Raw genomic sequence first — 16,020 nt, forward strand, 5'->3', positions numbered from 1 at the left:
ATTTATATTTATCTTTTTGCTGCCTTTGGGAGGGGGTAGGTCATTTGAGCCACTTTTTCTTTTTTTAATTCACATTAAAAAAAAAACCCTGGATATTCCAATACAGGAAAGTTTTCTTTTCTTTCTTTTGTCCCCCTTTCTCCCTAATGGTCAAAGTTTGGCCAGTTTCCTCTTTCCTCTGAGGTCCTGGTCTCCTGGAGATGTAGGCCTGGGTCCTTGTCCATCCTTGTACATTCCCTCCCTTCTTCCCTCAGGAAGGAGCGTTCAGTTCTCCTTGAACTCAGATCTCAGCACAGATGCTTCCTCCAGAAGGGGCAGATAGGGGGAATTTTCGGTTAGTAGCTCAGCCACAGGGTGGCTATCACTGACCGGAGCTGAGGGAGAAGATCTACCCAACAATAGTCATTATAACCAGTTATACCTTTGATCTTATTTATATAATCTAATTTTATGACTTGTATTTAATAGACTGTATCAAGGGAAAAGCAGTAGAGTATAGTAGTTAAGGGCATGGGCTCTTGGGTTCAAATTCCATCTCTCTTTTTTTTAAATAAATTTATTTATTTATTTATTATTGGCTGCATTGGGTCTTCGTTGCTGCGTGCGGGCTTCTCATTGCAGTGGCTTCTCTTGTTGAGGAGCATGGGCTCTAGGTGCTTGGGCTTCAGTAGTTGTGGCACATGGGCTCCGTAGTTGTGGCTCACGGGCTCTAGAGCTCAGGCTCAGTAGTTGTGGCACATGGGCTTAGTTGCTCTGCGGCATGTGGGATCTTCCTGGACCAGAGCTCTAACCCGTGTCCCCTTCATTGGCAGGCGGATTCTTAACCACTGTGCCGCCAGGGGAGTCCCCAAATTCCATCTCTTAAAGCTACTAGAGGGACCACCATGAGAAAGTCACTCACTGTTTCTAAGGTTTGTCCTCTTTAAAACTCATAACTCATGGAACTCTGAAAATTCAAATGATTTAATACTTATAAAGAATAGCGCTTGGCCTGGAGTAAATGCTCTCTCAGCTATTATTGTTGTTTTACTCTCTTCTCAGATTTTGCAACAGTTCTTAAATGTTGGGCTGTTTTTTCTGTTTTTCCTTTTTCCTCTCAGAATGTTTTGGAAGTTCTACCTTTTATTAAGGCTGCTTATTCTTAGTCAGTATACATCTGTTTCATATTAAGTGCACTGTGAATTTTCCTGTTAATTAAATAATAATTAATTTCAAGACACAAATTTGTTGTTTAAAGATGCTTTGAATACTACTGAAATAACAACAAAATCTAAAAAGGGAAAGGAGTGAAAATGAGCAACTTTTTTTTTTTTTGGCGGTACGCGGGCCTCTCAGTGTTGTGGCCTCTCTTGTTGCGGAGCACAGGCTCCGGATGAGCAGGCTCAGCGGCCATGGCTCACGGGCCCAGCCTCTCCGCGGCATGTGGGATCCTCCCGGACCGGGGCACGAACCTGCGTCCCCTGCATCGGCAGGCGGACTCTCAACCACTGCGCCACCATAAATTGCCACAAATGCAACCCAGAAATGGGGTGAAATACCTGCCAAATCCCATGCCTTTGGGCTGACACGAGATGAAGGCTGCTCCTGCGAGAGCCTACACACACCCCCTGGGACCATGGGCTTGTGGTACACAAGACCTCCCAATTGTTATTACCACGATGAAGTTGCCTACAATGAACCTTAGACTAGCCACAACCTAATCCATGGATGGTTTAACTATAGAACCGCTCGGTCACAGCTGGCCCCACTCACCTGCACAGATACTTTGAAATCTGTGGGATCCTGCAGGAGGTCAAGGTTACCTTGTGTTCCTTGCTCCTGATGCATTGGCTAGTAAAATCCCAGTGCTCCACTTTAAGGACTTCCTTTATGTGATGAAAGAAAATCCAACACATTGCCTTTCTTTTGACAGTTCGGTGCAGTTGAGATGCGTTTGTAAGGGGTCAGTTTAATGCGTCCTTTGTCTTTGCAGGGACTGTTTTCTAGGTGTCGCTTTTCTAAGTGGAGTTGCTTCCTGCAGACTGTGGCTTGTAGTTCCAGAGCAGAGAAGATGTTATTGTCATTCATTGAAATGAATGGATGTCCCTCTGGGAGTCTGGATATTATCAAGATGAAAAAGGTTCGACATTTCTTTTAGGACTAGTAAATCGGGTCCTTTGTGAGGTGTACATTCAATCTCCTTACCGATCTTTCTTCTAGGAGTAGCTAAGCCAGAGTGATGCCTTTGTCTTAGCTACTGTGGATGGAGGTGGGGAAGGAGGCCTGTGTCACCCAGGCCCCTCCTCCAGGGCCAGAGACACACTGGCTCCCATTTTGGCTTCCAAGTGCCCAGGCATCTGGGGCTGCCCCTTACCTCCAGAGTCCCTCACATCCCTTCCCATCCTCTCTGGAGCCGACTGGCTTCCTGTTGCCTCATTTCCACATTTCAATGCTTTGGGGTCTTCTCTGCTCCGTTTTACTAGGAATAAGTGAGGCCTTATCTGGTGAGCTGGGCCGTGTTGATGCTTTGCCTTCTGGTATATTCTCCCATCTTAGGCAACATGCTTGGACCCACCATGACACTTTTCTTTAGGAGGGTCTTCCAATGCCTTCAGGAGACCCATGACTAGGAGTTAAATTTGTGTTAATTGTAGAGACAAAATGAACAGTGATAACATAAAATATTTTTTATTCAGAAGTTAATTGGGTAAATAGCAGGTAGTGAACGTTTTGGAGTCTGGGTGTCTTACAGCTTCATTGGGAGGCAACATCACGTTGCTAAGAAGGCAAATCTGGACTGCATTAGTGGAGAAATGGAGTGTGGATCAGAGAAAGAGAGAGTTCTGCTGTCCTCTGTGCTGGCTACTTGGTCCGGAACTTCGTATTTTAACTGTCCATTGCATTACAGGAAGAATGTGGAAAATAAATATTAGGAGATGCCTAACATCTTGAAGAATCAGAAACCATGTTGTATAGAGAGGTGTGAAAAAACTGTGTAATCCAAGAGCACTGTCTAATCTGAAAAAAAGACAAGACTTGAGAGAAAAACGATGACTGTCTCCAGATGTTTAAAGAACTACAATGTGGTAGAGAAAACAAACTGGTTCTGTGTAGTCACCATAGGGTAGAACTTTGATCTGTAGGTAGAAGGTACAGGGGACAGATTTCACTTCATCCTCTTTTAGCAACCCCAGGGGCAGCCATGTGGGAAAGCAGTCACCATGTCGCCCCGGCTGCCCGAGCCAAGGCTGGCTCCCTTTTCCCAGGAGCTTGAGTCTCTCACCTCTGAGCACGAATAACTCTACAGTTTAGGAATGAGAGGCTACGGCGCCTCACTGATGGCTCTGAGGCACGGAAGGAGGGCAGCAAAGCCACGCTGTGCTCATGGAGGGTGTTGGGCCTGGCCGTGGCCGGCAGGGGATGTTTGTTCAGCTTTCATTCTCAAGCTGATGAACCGGGCCTGGAGTTTCACCTGCAGCCGCTCCTGCACTCCTAACATCTGAAGGGAAGTCCAATCCCGACTCAGACAGTCCCATTCGTGCCCTGAAGGCAAGGGTGAGGGTGACCCACATTGGGTTGGCCTGAGGATGAAAGGCAAGGGCTGGAGCTCTGAGTGGGGGGCTGGGCTATAGACATGCTGTGCGGGGCTTTCTCTTTCCTGGTGTTTTTCCCTGTCTGTGAAGCCCATTCCCATGAACATCTCAGGCGCCGTCTTTCTCAGAAGGTTAAAAGTTCGGCTGGTGCCATGGGAAGCAACTCCAGGGTTTACCTAAGTCCAGTGGAATCGTTTGCCCCGCCCCCATCCAGTTAAAGGGTGCTTGGGCCACTGGGTTTGAGTTGGCCCTTGTCCGCCTGTACTAATGAGAGATTCATCAGGAAACTGGCAAACTAGTTTGGTGTCACTGAGCAGGGCTTTGGGGGCTGACACTCACACCACAGCATTGTAAGTACTTACGGCCTTTTCATGTGGACACTCAGGGATAAGGATCCTTTCCCATGCCCGAAACATAGAGATTCTACTTGTTATAGGAAAGAGAAAAGCAGAAATAAAGGGAAACTGATGTAAAACTTACTAAGAAAATCAAGTTCCAAGGGAATCCAGAGGTTGGATCTTATTCTTTCCAATTAATCTATACTTTTTCTTTGCTTACATTTGTAAACTTATATCTTTTTTTTTTTTTTTTTTTTGCGGTATGCGGGCCTCTCACTGTTGTGGCCTCTCCCGTTGCGGAGCACAGGCTCCAGACGCGCAGGCTCAGTGGCCATGGCTCACGGGCCCAGCCGCTCCGCGGCATGTGGGATCTTCCCAGACCGGGGCACGAACCCGTGTCCCCTGCATCAGCAGGCGGACTCTCAACCACTGCACCACCAGGGAAACCCTGTAAACTTATATCTTAATATAATTTTGTATTGATATTATATTGATTGATATTTGAAATCCTGAAGTAGTCACTGGCACCAGGCAAAGCCCAGACCATCGTCAGAAAAGCCCTTCCCTAAGAGGAGAGAGACCTGCATAAGACCTAATTCCGGGAAAGGGGTTGAGGGTATAGCAGGAAGGACAGTCCCACAATAGTGGGCTGGGAACAAGCTGGCCTCTGGAGAGCAGAATCCAGCCAGAGCAGCGGTATGTCAGGCTGGCCTGACCTGGTGTGTGGCTCAGCTCTGATGCTCCATCCAGAGTCCCAGTTCAGGATCTTGTTCTTGATTTGCTGCCAGGCTAGTCTCGGGTAAAAGCTGGTCTAGAAGGGCAATGTTCCAGCCTTGGCCCCGGCTCCAGAGGCTGTCCCTTCCCTTCTGACCCGTATTCACTCCTGTTTGCAGATCTGCTCTGTCCAGACAGACTGGGCTGGAAGCACTTAAGAAGAAGAGGTCTCAGCTGGACTCCTTCGCTCCTTCCAGCACTCAGGGAGCTGGAAGTCTGCTCCCGCCCCGCCGTCAGCCTGCCTCTCAGCAGCTCAGCTGGAGGGGGATGTCCAGGCCGCCGGGTGGTGCTGGCTGGGGTGGCGACTTGGCTTAACTAAATGCTCTACGGTGGGGCCCTAAACACGGGGGAGAGAACAGGACTGGAATGTGAGGCCGGCGGGCGGGGGATGGCTTACCTTGCCCCAGTTTGTTTTCTCATTTGCCAGGACTGTAACTGAGGAGCTGGCTGCTATCGGGTAGCATTAATTAACATCCAAGGTCACCAGCCCATCTTCTCAGCACTGTGTCTCCTTCTCCACACTTGGGCAAACCCAATGCCCACAAATAGACACCAAGTCTATACTCACAGTTTGATTTTAGACATGGGGGCCAAGATTGATGGCTAGTCTAGAAAGGGATGAACTCCTGGCTGGGTGTGGGGCTTCTCCTGAAAGCAGGATATCCTGGGAATTCAGCTCCAAGGAGCTTTGGGGCCATGCAGAAAGAACAGACAAGCAGAAACAACTGGGGATGTATTTAGGGACCAGTGCAGCCCACTGCAAATGGTTAGACAGTGCCTCTGGAAAAACACATAGAGGTCCCCATGTAGAAGTGAGCATTGTGATTTTTTTGTACTAAAATTTGCTTTATGTCTCAGGAAAAGAACCTCAAGCTTCTTCAGTCCCCTTCTATCATGTATCCTTGGTAGCTGTGGGAGATATTTTCCCTATTAAGCAAACCAACAGCTGCTGATTTTGGCTACAGTTTGCCTTGCTTAGTTCTTGGGAGGAAAGAAGATGCTCAGCTGTCCTCAAATCTACCAGTGGAAATCAAAATAAAAACACAGATGAGCCTGGAGGACGGAAACCCTAAGGGATGCTGTGGGTTCCCGTTCTCATCAGAAAGCTGCAACACCCAGTGATTATAGATTCTCCTCCTGCCAGGCCTGGGGCTGCATGGTGTTCCTCAGGGCTACTCCCACCTGACATTTCAGGATTACAGACATAGGTAGAGTGGCAGGTTTCAATGAGGGGACAGTGAGCAAGGCACTGGGGCATTTCCTGTTCACCAAAATATTTCATCCATCATCACATTACCAGTTCTACCATAAGTGACTCATTTCTTTGGGTGTCAGTTTCTCCACTCCTGGGTTCTGATTTGAACCAATTAAAACAGCAGTTAACATTTGTGTTACTGTTTACTATATGCCAGGCACTAGTGTACAGATTTGCAAGGTTACACTTAATCCTCACCTAATTCTTATGCTGTACCCATTTTTCTGATTAGAAAGTTGAGTAGCAGAGAAGACACATAATTTACTCAAAGTCAGAGAGTTAGTAATTGGCATTGCTGGTTAGTCCACTACCCAAAACACATGAAATATTGAATATTTAAATACCAGAATAGACTGCCTTCCTGGGAAGACTGATGACATTCATTCAATATCTATCTATCTATATCATATCTACACCTATCTATCTATCTATCTATATATCTATACCTATCTATCTGGCAAACCTAACTCAGAAGTTATATATGTCCATCTATTCCACAGTCAAGGAAACAGATGCAAAGATGTTCACACAACCAAGAGCCTCCAAACACTGGAGGAAAATCAACTTCATCAGAAGGACATGTCAAATTACTTTGAAACTACAGTGAAATTACAAATTACATGAAAAAGATATTGCCTCAGGAAGCAAAGTTTAAAGCATCAAAACAAGAATATATTATTTTTCATGTCAGAGTTATAAAGATGTTAATTTTTGTCTTTATCGAGCAAAACAAAACAAAACAAACAAGAATAAGTATAATTTAGAATAAGTATAATTAATGTTATCAAATGATATAATAATGCAAAAATGAGAGCATTTTCTAAATAAATTAATTCAAAACTCTTAGACATCTGGAGAAAAGAAAAAAAGGTCAATGAAGTAAAAAAGTGGGTTAAAGAGCAGAATTAATGTAGCTGAAAATTGAATTTGTAAGCTGGAGGATGTCAACAAAGAATTCTTCCAAAATATAGCCCCAAAGATAAGAAAATGGAAAGTATTAAAGGAGCATAGTGAGACAGAGAGGGCTTATCATATTGTTCCAAATTCTGCCTAATTCAATTGGCAAGGGGAAAAAAATAACAAAACAGAACTGAAGGGAGGAATAAATAACAGAAGACAAGATTTTCAGAAATGAAGACATAAGTCCTCAAATCCAAACAGACCACTGGGTGTTAGGTAGGACGAATGTAACAGACAAGCCACATGTACACATTGTGATGATGTTTCAGAAAAAGAGTGTCCTAAAGTCTAATAAAGCAAAATAATAGAGATTGTAATTTCTCTATAAAGGAAAAAGAATCAAATTGGAATTATATTTCTCAAAAGCAAGAGGATTTCTGAAAGCAATAGAGCAATATCTTCAAAACTGTTGTCACGTTAAATTGAAGAAGACTTGGAATATAGGGAGTATTGGTCAACCAAAGAAATAGTTAATTATTAATTCTAAATAAGTATTAATTTTTAAAATAATTAATGACAACTAATAAAAACTTGAATCCATAATTCTAAATGATTTTAGGACAGTTCAGATCATGGAACAAAGGAAAAGCTTTATATTTAAGAACTTTTAACAACATTTTTTTCCAGCTTTTTAAACAAGGGGACTCACATTTTCATTTTGCACTTGGTGCCACAATTTATACAGCCACCTCTGTCACCCAAAGAGTACACCTGAGATTTCTTTTGCTAAAGAAACTGGAACAAAGAGACCCTGTATTTGGAGACAGGCAAATAACAAAATTGGGTAAGAAAAAGGAAAATTAAGTTAGTTGCTAACTGATTTAGAGACATCCTTAGTCTTCCATCTCTAACATGGGAGATTGTAGGGTCTTTTCCTCGAACAACTGAACCACTCAGAGGAAAGGACTACACGTCCTGGCATTTGAAGGTCACTAATATTGTTGGTGGCCCATTCCACCAACCTATGCTAAACTATTCAATATATAAGTTCTTCCAAGCACAGACGGCCAGTTCCAAAACATTTTCATCCCCTCCAAACATGACAGTGTATCCAGGGCTTAACGCCCTCACTCCCATTTCCCCTTCTACCTTTTAATTTAGGAATTGCACCCATTTGCATTTATACAATATTTAACATATATCGTATCTTAGTTTCTGTTTGTTTTCTTCACAACGTTTATCACAACATACAATTACTTCACTATCATTGACTTATGAACGTTTTTCATGCCTGTCTCCCCACTAGGCTAGGAGCTCCCTGAGGACACAGCCATTCCTGTCTTATTCACTATTAGAGCCCAGAGTCTCTCACAGTGCTTTGCCCACGTTTTCTCTCAGTTAACTGATTTGAGTGAACAAATGTGAAAGGGCTCAATAAACTGTATGTGACCAAAATGACAGCTTCTGATTATAGAATGGATAGAGAGCAGATTCCCTGAGGCCTGGGATCGTATCTGTCATTCATCTGAGACAGTATGAATGACAAATGTGCTACCACATCTCCACCAACCGGGCAACGTGAGGAGTCGGACAGGATGGACCACTGTATGCTTTCCTAGCTGGAGTAGAGCAGAAGCAAAGGCAGAAACATCTTTCTTTTCTCTTTTTCCCCTCCCCCTAACCCCCTCCCAAACCACAAATGGAACCTGTGAAGTTCAACATGATTCTTATTTCTCCTTTGCCTTCCCAGGCCCTTCCTTTATCTCTGGTTTCAAGCCTGAGAATAAATCTCTCGGTCGCGCTACTTAATCAGGTTCTCCCAGGGAAAGGACCCTGCTGCAGGGATGACAGGAACCAGACTCCAAATGGTTTTCCAGGAGCTGAGGGAAGTGAAGGCTTTTCCTGCAGTTTCTCCTGCCAAAGAATTAAGGAAAGGATGTGGGTCATAGGGCTACAGCAGTGCAAGGAGGAATTCTAACACTTTCTCTAGGACTGGAGGGAAGGTCTGTTTCCCTTCAGTAGATGCTGCCCTTTGCTTTTCATGTGGTGTCTGGCTCACCTCATCAGAGGTTCTGTGCTGGGAAACCAGTGCCATTGCTGGCTTGGGTGGCTTATACTAAGATATACAGGAAGGAAATCAAGCCCTTTATTTCTATTATCCCTCCTTGGGCAAAATGGCAAGAAATTTTGCCTTGAGAGCCTTTATTTCATCCAGGAGAATCGCCTTTTCCCTTCAGGAGAGATTCCCACCTCTCCAAGCAGCTGTTGCTCTAAGTAACCATTTACTTCCCAGTGACCTCAGTCGGAAGATGTCCTGTGGCATCAGCATCCTGTTTCCCTGGTCATCATCAATGCAGCAATAAAGAGCACGACAGCAGGAACGCACGCCCCCATCACAGCTTGCTTTCCACGTTATAAAGTTTGAGGACAGCATCATGTCACCCACACAGGGAAGGAGCATAGTTCTCCACATGAGTTACAGCATGGGTGGTAGGATCAGCTACATAAAGTTCAAAAAATGAATCCTGTGCCCTGCAACAGTGCAAACAACTCAAATTTGCATTCAATATAAAAGCGGAAAATGGAGAAAAACCAGGGAAGACCTACCACTCTAAGGGTAGACAGTATCCTCTCCAGAAATTTCAGCCAACACCTGCCTCTGCTGGGTGCTTCACGGAGCCCTGCTTCTGCAGAGCATCTCGGTGTCCAGACCACCATGAATTTGGAGCTGGAGGAAACGTGACTTCCTTGGCTTCCTCCGCAAGTGTCATTCCCAGTCAGGAGCTGAAGGGAGCCCTCCCTCTGGTTTCTCAAAGCAGTTTCTCTGGAGGTCCCTTTCTTGCCACATTGTATTATTTTCTCCATGTTCTCATTTTTTTGTGTTTGTTTCTTAGTCCTTTTACCTGCTAGAAACTTTAACATATATTATTAATGTCTTTCCTGACAGTCTCCACACGGAACTTTTTATTATATCTCGACTATGTTTAGACAAAGCTTAGCTCATGGGAGGCACAAAGTACATATGCACAAATAAATGGGGGGGGGGGTTCCCGCACACCAGAATTTTGTGTCCAGCGCCATCTCTGACCATTCCAGACCACCAAAAAGATTGCCTCAATTCCTTTTTGTGAGGAGGAATGACACGTACACATATATTCAGGCTCCTCACTGGAGAGAGCAAAGCCTGAGTCTTGGTTTAAAAATGAAAACTTTAAAGATTCTTGAAGGAAGTGCACTATAAAGCAATTCAGTTTTCTTCAGAATTACTCTATTGAGTTTATGCTGATCAACAAGTTCAGCAGAAAACTAATATTCATTCTAAAGTTAGAGAAACAAACTTTAGTTCACCTTGCTTGTTTTGCACTACTTTTAACCAATCTAATGGGTTACATTTATTTAAATTTAAGATGCCTTTATCCTTAGATGGTAAATCATACTGAATAACAATGATACTTGACTTTCAATGTCTTGAGCTTAGCTAAGAAACTCACATCTCTTTTCTTTCTTTGCATTTTCTCAAAGGCTTATTTAATTTAATTTTTTAAAATATTTTATAATTCTTGTTTAAAATTTATTTTATTCAAGTATAGTTGATTAAGAATGTGTTAATTTCTGTTGTACAGCAAAGTGATTCAGTTATACATATATATACATTCTTTTTCATTGTGGTTTATCACAGGATGTTGACTATATTTCCCTGTGCTAGGTCATGATTAAAAAGTCTACAGATAACAAATGCTAGAGAGGGTATGGAGAAAAGGGAACCTTCCAATGCTGTTGGTGGGAATGTAAAATGGTGCAGCTACTATGGAAAACCATATGGAGGTTCCTCAAAAAATTGAAAGTACAGTTGCCATATGAGCACAGCAGTCCCACTCCTGGGCATATATCCAGACAAAACAGTAATTTGAAAAGATACTTGCACCCCAGTGTTCATAGCAGCATAGCAGCACCATTTACAATAGTCAAGACATGGAGAAAACCTAAATGTCCATTGACAGATGAATGTGTGTGTGTGTGTGTGTGTGTGTGTGTGTGTGTGTATACATATGCCATATATATATATATATATATATATATATATATATATATACACACACACACACACAATGGAATATTACTCAGCCATAAAAAAGAATGAAATAGTGCCATTTGCAGCAACATGTATGGACCTAGAGATTATCATACTAAATGAAATAAGTCAGAAAGAGAAAGACAAACACCATCTGATCTCCCTTATATGCGGAATCTAAAATATGACACGTCTCTTTTCTATAACATGTATTGAGAGGTAGGAAAAGTCCATTTAGTGGACATTGTTAACTAATTTCACATACATGCCAAATCTTAGATAAATGGGTGCATTATAGATGAGCAGTAAGTATGGGTATACGGTGGCCAGGTGACCTTCAGAGTGCTCTAGAGGGTTTAATACACAGGATGTGTTTCCACTGATTTATGCTAAAACTTGCCGTCTCTGAATCTTTAACATAACCAATTCCAAATCTACCTGGAGAAGGGTGGTATCTTTTATTTTATTTTATTTTTTAAGGGTGGTATCTTTTAAAATTTTCTCCAAGTCATTGTTTTTCTAGCCATGTTTCGGTTGCTGCTTGCTCTTCCAGGGTTCAGTTGCTTGCGAGCCTTCTTTAGGATCCTGAATTTTTCATCTGTCTCACGGTCTCCAGATGTTAGCCGAGATACAGTGTTCCTTGGTGTGCTCTGTGGGGCAGGGGTAGGTGCCGTATCTTGGTTCTTGTCATTTCCTGCTTTGCAGCCTTCTTAGTCTCATATTTCCTTGGATTTTCAAGGACTGCTTTTGATAATGGCTTACCATTTCCTGGTTGTGATTTCTTATTCTGAAGTGGTTTCTTCTCAGGCAGCTTGGAACTGATGATTAGTTTTTTTTCTTAAAGCTGAGGGTCTATCAACCATTGTGAATTTATGTTCCTAATTGGGTACTTCCCTTAAAGCTGCTTGGTGAGCTATTGTTCTCGCTGGAAATAGTCCATCCAAAAATGGTTGCCAGGATAGGGCTGGCATAATACCAAACTTGTACCCATTATTAACGCACAAGCTGGGAGCATGCATGGCAGTAAAAATGTGCTCCCCACCTGGGCACCAAGCAAAGTATGTAGGATCAGAGGTTACTGGTTTAGAAATAAGGTTGCACTTAAAAATATCCCGTGATTGCATTTGTCCCTCATATTTCTAAATCTAGCTAGCGTTAATATATGGCCATGAGGACTAAGTAAGCTACATTAGAATGCCAGTTCCAAAGTCAAACGCTGATCACATTTCAAGCTGAAAATCATCTCTTTGGCAGGCATAAATCCATAAAGAGCATAAAACTCAGTAGACCTAGAATTCCAAATTACATCATAAGTGGAGCTGTGCTTTGGTAATTGAACAGATTACAGCATTTCCTCCATTTGCTGCAGGTAACACATCATTTGCTCCCTGTAGCGGGAAGTTCCTGTCTCGTCAAATCTGTCCTAGCCATTACAACACAGCAGTTGCTTTTTTATTCCATAGCGTCATAACCTTATCAACCTTAGAGGAATGATCGTTGGCTAAACCTGCATGAGGTCCACAAAAGTTGGGGTATAGACATAACCTAACAAATACAGGTGCACTTTTACTCCCTGGAACACTCCCCTTGAGTGATTGGAGTCCAAGTGATGACACACAATATTTACGCAATTATTATGTGCAATAGGTACTCAATATATATTTGTTAAATGAATTAATTGTCTTTCCCCCTTGCCCTCAGTGCCCAACATGCTCAGAAAATAGCTGTTGATTGAAGAATAAATAGATGAATGAATGACAAATACATATTTCTATTGTTCATTCTTCTGCAAATGCCCTCCAAGCATGGTGAAGCAGCCCCTGGGCATGAGAACACCTCTTCCCCAATCTTTCTCCTGGTTCTGGTCATGTGGCAGTGTTGTTTATAAGCAGGTTTCCTTTGATCATTTCCAAGACAAGAATGAATTGTGTGTTGGTGAAAGACATGACTGTGGAATCCTGAAATATCTCCCAGCTCAGCTTTTTTTTTACTGGAAAAGAAGAGACTGTGGATGGGGGACCCTGAATAAGAGAAAGTTCTGATTTTCCTTGTCTGTGGTTTAGACTAAAATAAAAGCGAATCCCTGACCTGGTCTTCCCTCTGACTAGGTCTCCTACTCCTGTGCATTTTCTCCAGTTGGGGATCTCTGTGAATCAGTAGGTCTCAGGCCAGGCCAGAGTCACATGGAAGCTTGTCAAATGGTCAACCGGGGAAGGCGAGTGGCAATAGGAATGGTCTGAAGATGAAGCAAGGGGACTTATCACAGCAACCACCAAGACCTGCCTCCAGATTTATCTTTTGTCTTCCCTTCCAGGGACCTTGGTCTCTAGCCCTGGCCATCCTCACCCTCCTTTGGAGAAGCCTCCTTCTAAAACTGACTGTAAAGTAGGACATGTCCCTCCAGGTCTGACTCCCACCCCTCGTGTCCCAAAGACCAGCCTAAATGGGAAACAAGAATGCTCTCCTGACTTTCCAGAACTTCCTCTCCCCACAGCTGGGCACTGGACTCGTACATGGAAGGATCTGTCTGGGAGCACCAGGAAAGGTGGATATTCACAATCCCATATCCAGGTGTTCTGTCCAATTAGTGAAGCAAGGCTCCTATGTGGGAACCCAGGCTCCTATGTGGGAACCCTTCTTCACATTCCTGTCCTCCCAGTGCCTGGCTCTGAGGGGGACCCACTCTTTCCACCAAGGGTCAGACTCCTGGTTTGTGTCCTGAAGCTGCCTTGCATGTTCATACTTTTGGTTCTTTTGGTTGCTGGTGAAAACTGGCACACTCCACATCTCCATCCAAGTAACTCATTTGTTTAAAATTTTGGAACATCTGAAAAATCAAGAGTGTTAAAATGTGTGTGTGTGTGTGTGTGTGTGTGTGTGTGTTTGAAAGAGCATATGGGAAAATCCCCTTCCCCCGGCTCTTTATAACCCTTCCCAGACACTAAAAGCACAATGGCCATAATTCTCACCCATCCAAAAAAGTGCCGAGTGCAGCACTTTCTTGTTTTATATATCCTTGCTCTTAAGTGCTCACTGTTTGGATTTCCGATCCCATAACTTTATTTAAAAATTGAGTTTTACTGATGAGTCCCAGGGATGAAATGTACAGTGTGGGGATTACAATCAATAATAACGTAATATCTTTGTATAACGACAAAGGTGGCCAAAAGGTACAAACTTCTAGTTATAAGATAAATAAATACTAGGGATATAATATACAACATGATTAATATAATTAATACTGCTGTATGTTATATATGAGAGCTGTTAAGGGAGCAAATCATAAGAGTTCTCATCACAAGGAAAATATATATTTTTCTTTTTCTTTTCTTTTGTATCTATAGGAGGTGATAGATGTTCACTAAATGTATTGTGATCATTTCATGATGTATGTAAGTGAAATCATTCTGCTGTACACCTTAAACCCATCCTGTGCTGTATGTCAATCATACCTCAATAAAACTGGAAGAAAAAATTTTAAAAAATTTAAAAATTAAAAAACTTGGGTTTTAGTGGAACTTTGCACTATTTGAGCTTTCTTCTGGCCAAGGGCTTCACCTCTGTGGCTGCCCCTCCTGCTCTGTGAAGCTGGACCAGCATGACACCTGCTGCCAGTGGTGCTACAGGGTCTGGTTAGGGACATTGACCATCATGTGACAACGGTAACTCCAGAAGACCCTCACACCACAGAAGAAATGTCACGTGGATCTCGCAAAGTCCTATACATTCTGGCGCTTGGCTGTCCCTTTCACTTCGTCCCCTGCCACTTTGCAGAAACCTGGCGCTCTATAAATGCTTATTGAATGAACCTTCCCACTGTCCTTTGCTCTTTCCACTACCCACATTCTTAAGATTCTCTGGCTACATCATGCTCTTCCATGAGTCTGAGCCCTTGAACAAGCTCTTCTGTCTTCCCATGGTGCTTTGAGAATGCACATTTTCCAGTTTCACATTAGTAAGTTGGGTCCCTGTGCTTATCTTGGAAATGGAGAAATTGAAAAATGTCTGCAAAGCAGTTGGAAGACTGAAAATGATACCATAATGGTCCTGAGACATCAAGGAAGTTTTGGAGGATAGGAGGCTGATGGCATTGGAGCCAGTGATATCCAGATATTTAGGATTCATATCTGAGGGGGAAGGCATGGGCTTCTGCAGAAAGCCTGTAATTCACTCAACTGACAGCATCAGGGCTGGGAGCGCTGGGGATCATGCAGAAAGCAGGGTCAGAGGGAAAGACTTTGGGGACCCTGCTCATGGCCTGCCGAGCTTCCTTTTGCTCAGCCTGTGTGTGGAGGAGGAGGAAGTGCCTGCAGGCTCTGAGCCCCAGTGGACAGGGGCGCAGGGAACCTTGGCTGACTCTGGCCTACACCATAAACCAGGAAACTCCATCCCAGTGACTCAGCCCTGCAATGAACTCCCAATTCGCTTGGCAGTTGAGGCAGGATGAGTTAAACTATATCTATGCAGAAGGCAGGATGATCAAAATCTATGAAGTGAAAAAAATGAGTCACAAAAGTTACACGTATACACAAATAGTGCATGCGCACACACACTCATACACACCCCTTGAAGAAAAATCGCCACCATACTAACGCAGGATGCAGGCTTTTAGGTGGATATTCTCTTAAAGGTGCTGTCTTATTTTTGCCCTGTGTGATGGTCCAGTTCCTGATTACTGAGGGGCTGGCTGATTCTGATTGCCCTGGTGGTTTACGGCTCCAGGAAACTGACCCCCAGTCCTCTGCCAGCACATTCCAAGTCCCCATTGCCCTTCCAGGTGGTTCCATTTCTGCTGTGCAGCCAGTGTGCTTACTACGTTGACTATGGTCTCTCAACAGAATCAGTAGATTCTTTGTAGGCTATTTGCATTTCATCGAGCTTGGTTTGATGTAGAAACATCGGCTTGACTATCGACTTTTAAGTAAAGTATTAATTGTGTCAGTAAAGTCCTCTGGGTTTTTTCCCGTTTCTTCAGGGCCTGCAGAAAAACAATTGGATTTTCTTTTAATGTTAAAAAGGACTGATCTCAGCCACCTTATCCCTGGCTTCTTTCTCTCTGCCTCTGCATAACCCCTGGCCTGTTCTGGTACAGCAATTGGGAGGAGAGTC

General features: G+C 43.4%; 1 pseudogene; it reads right to left on the bottom strand.

The window, feature by feature from the left end:
• Positions 1–11,514: 11,514 nt before the first annotated feature.
• Positions 11,515–12,244, bottom strand: LOC117197977 (eukaryotic translation initiation factor 2A-like; annotated as a pseudogene).
• Positions 12,245–16,020: the final 3,776 nt, after the last annotated feature.

The sequence above is a fragment of the Orcinus orca genome, chromosome 14 (assembly GCF_937001465.1).
Source record: "Orcinus orca chromosome 14, mOrcOrc1.1, whole genome shotgun sequence".
In the NCBI taxonomy this organism is placed as follows: Eukaryota; Metazoa; Chordata; class Mammalia; order Artiodactyla; family Delphinidae; genus Orcinus; species Orcinus orca.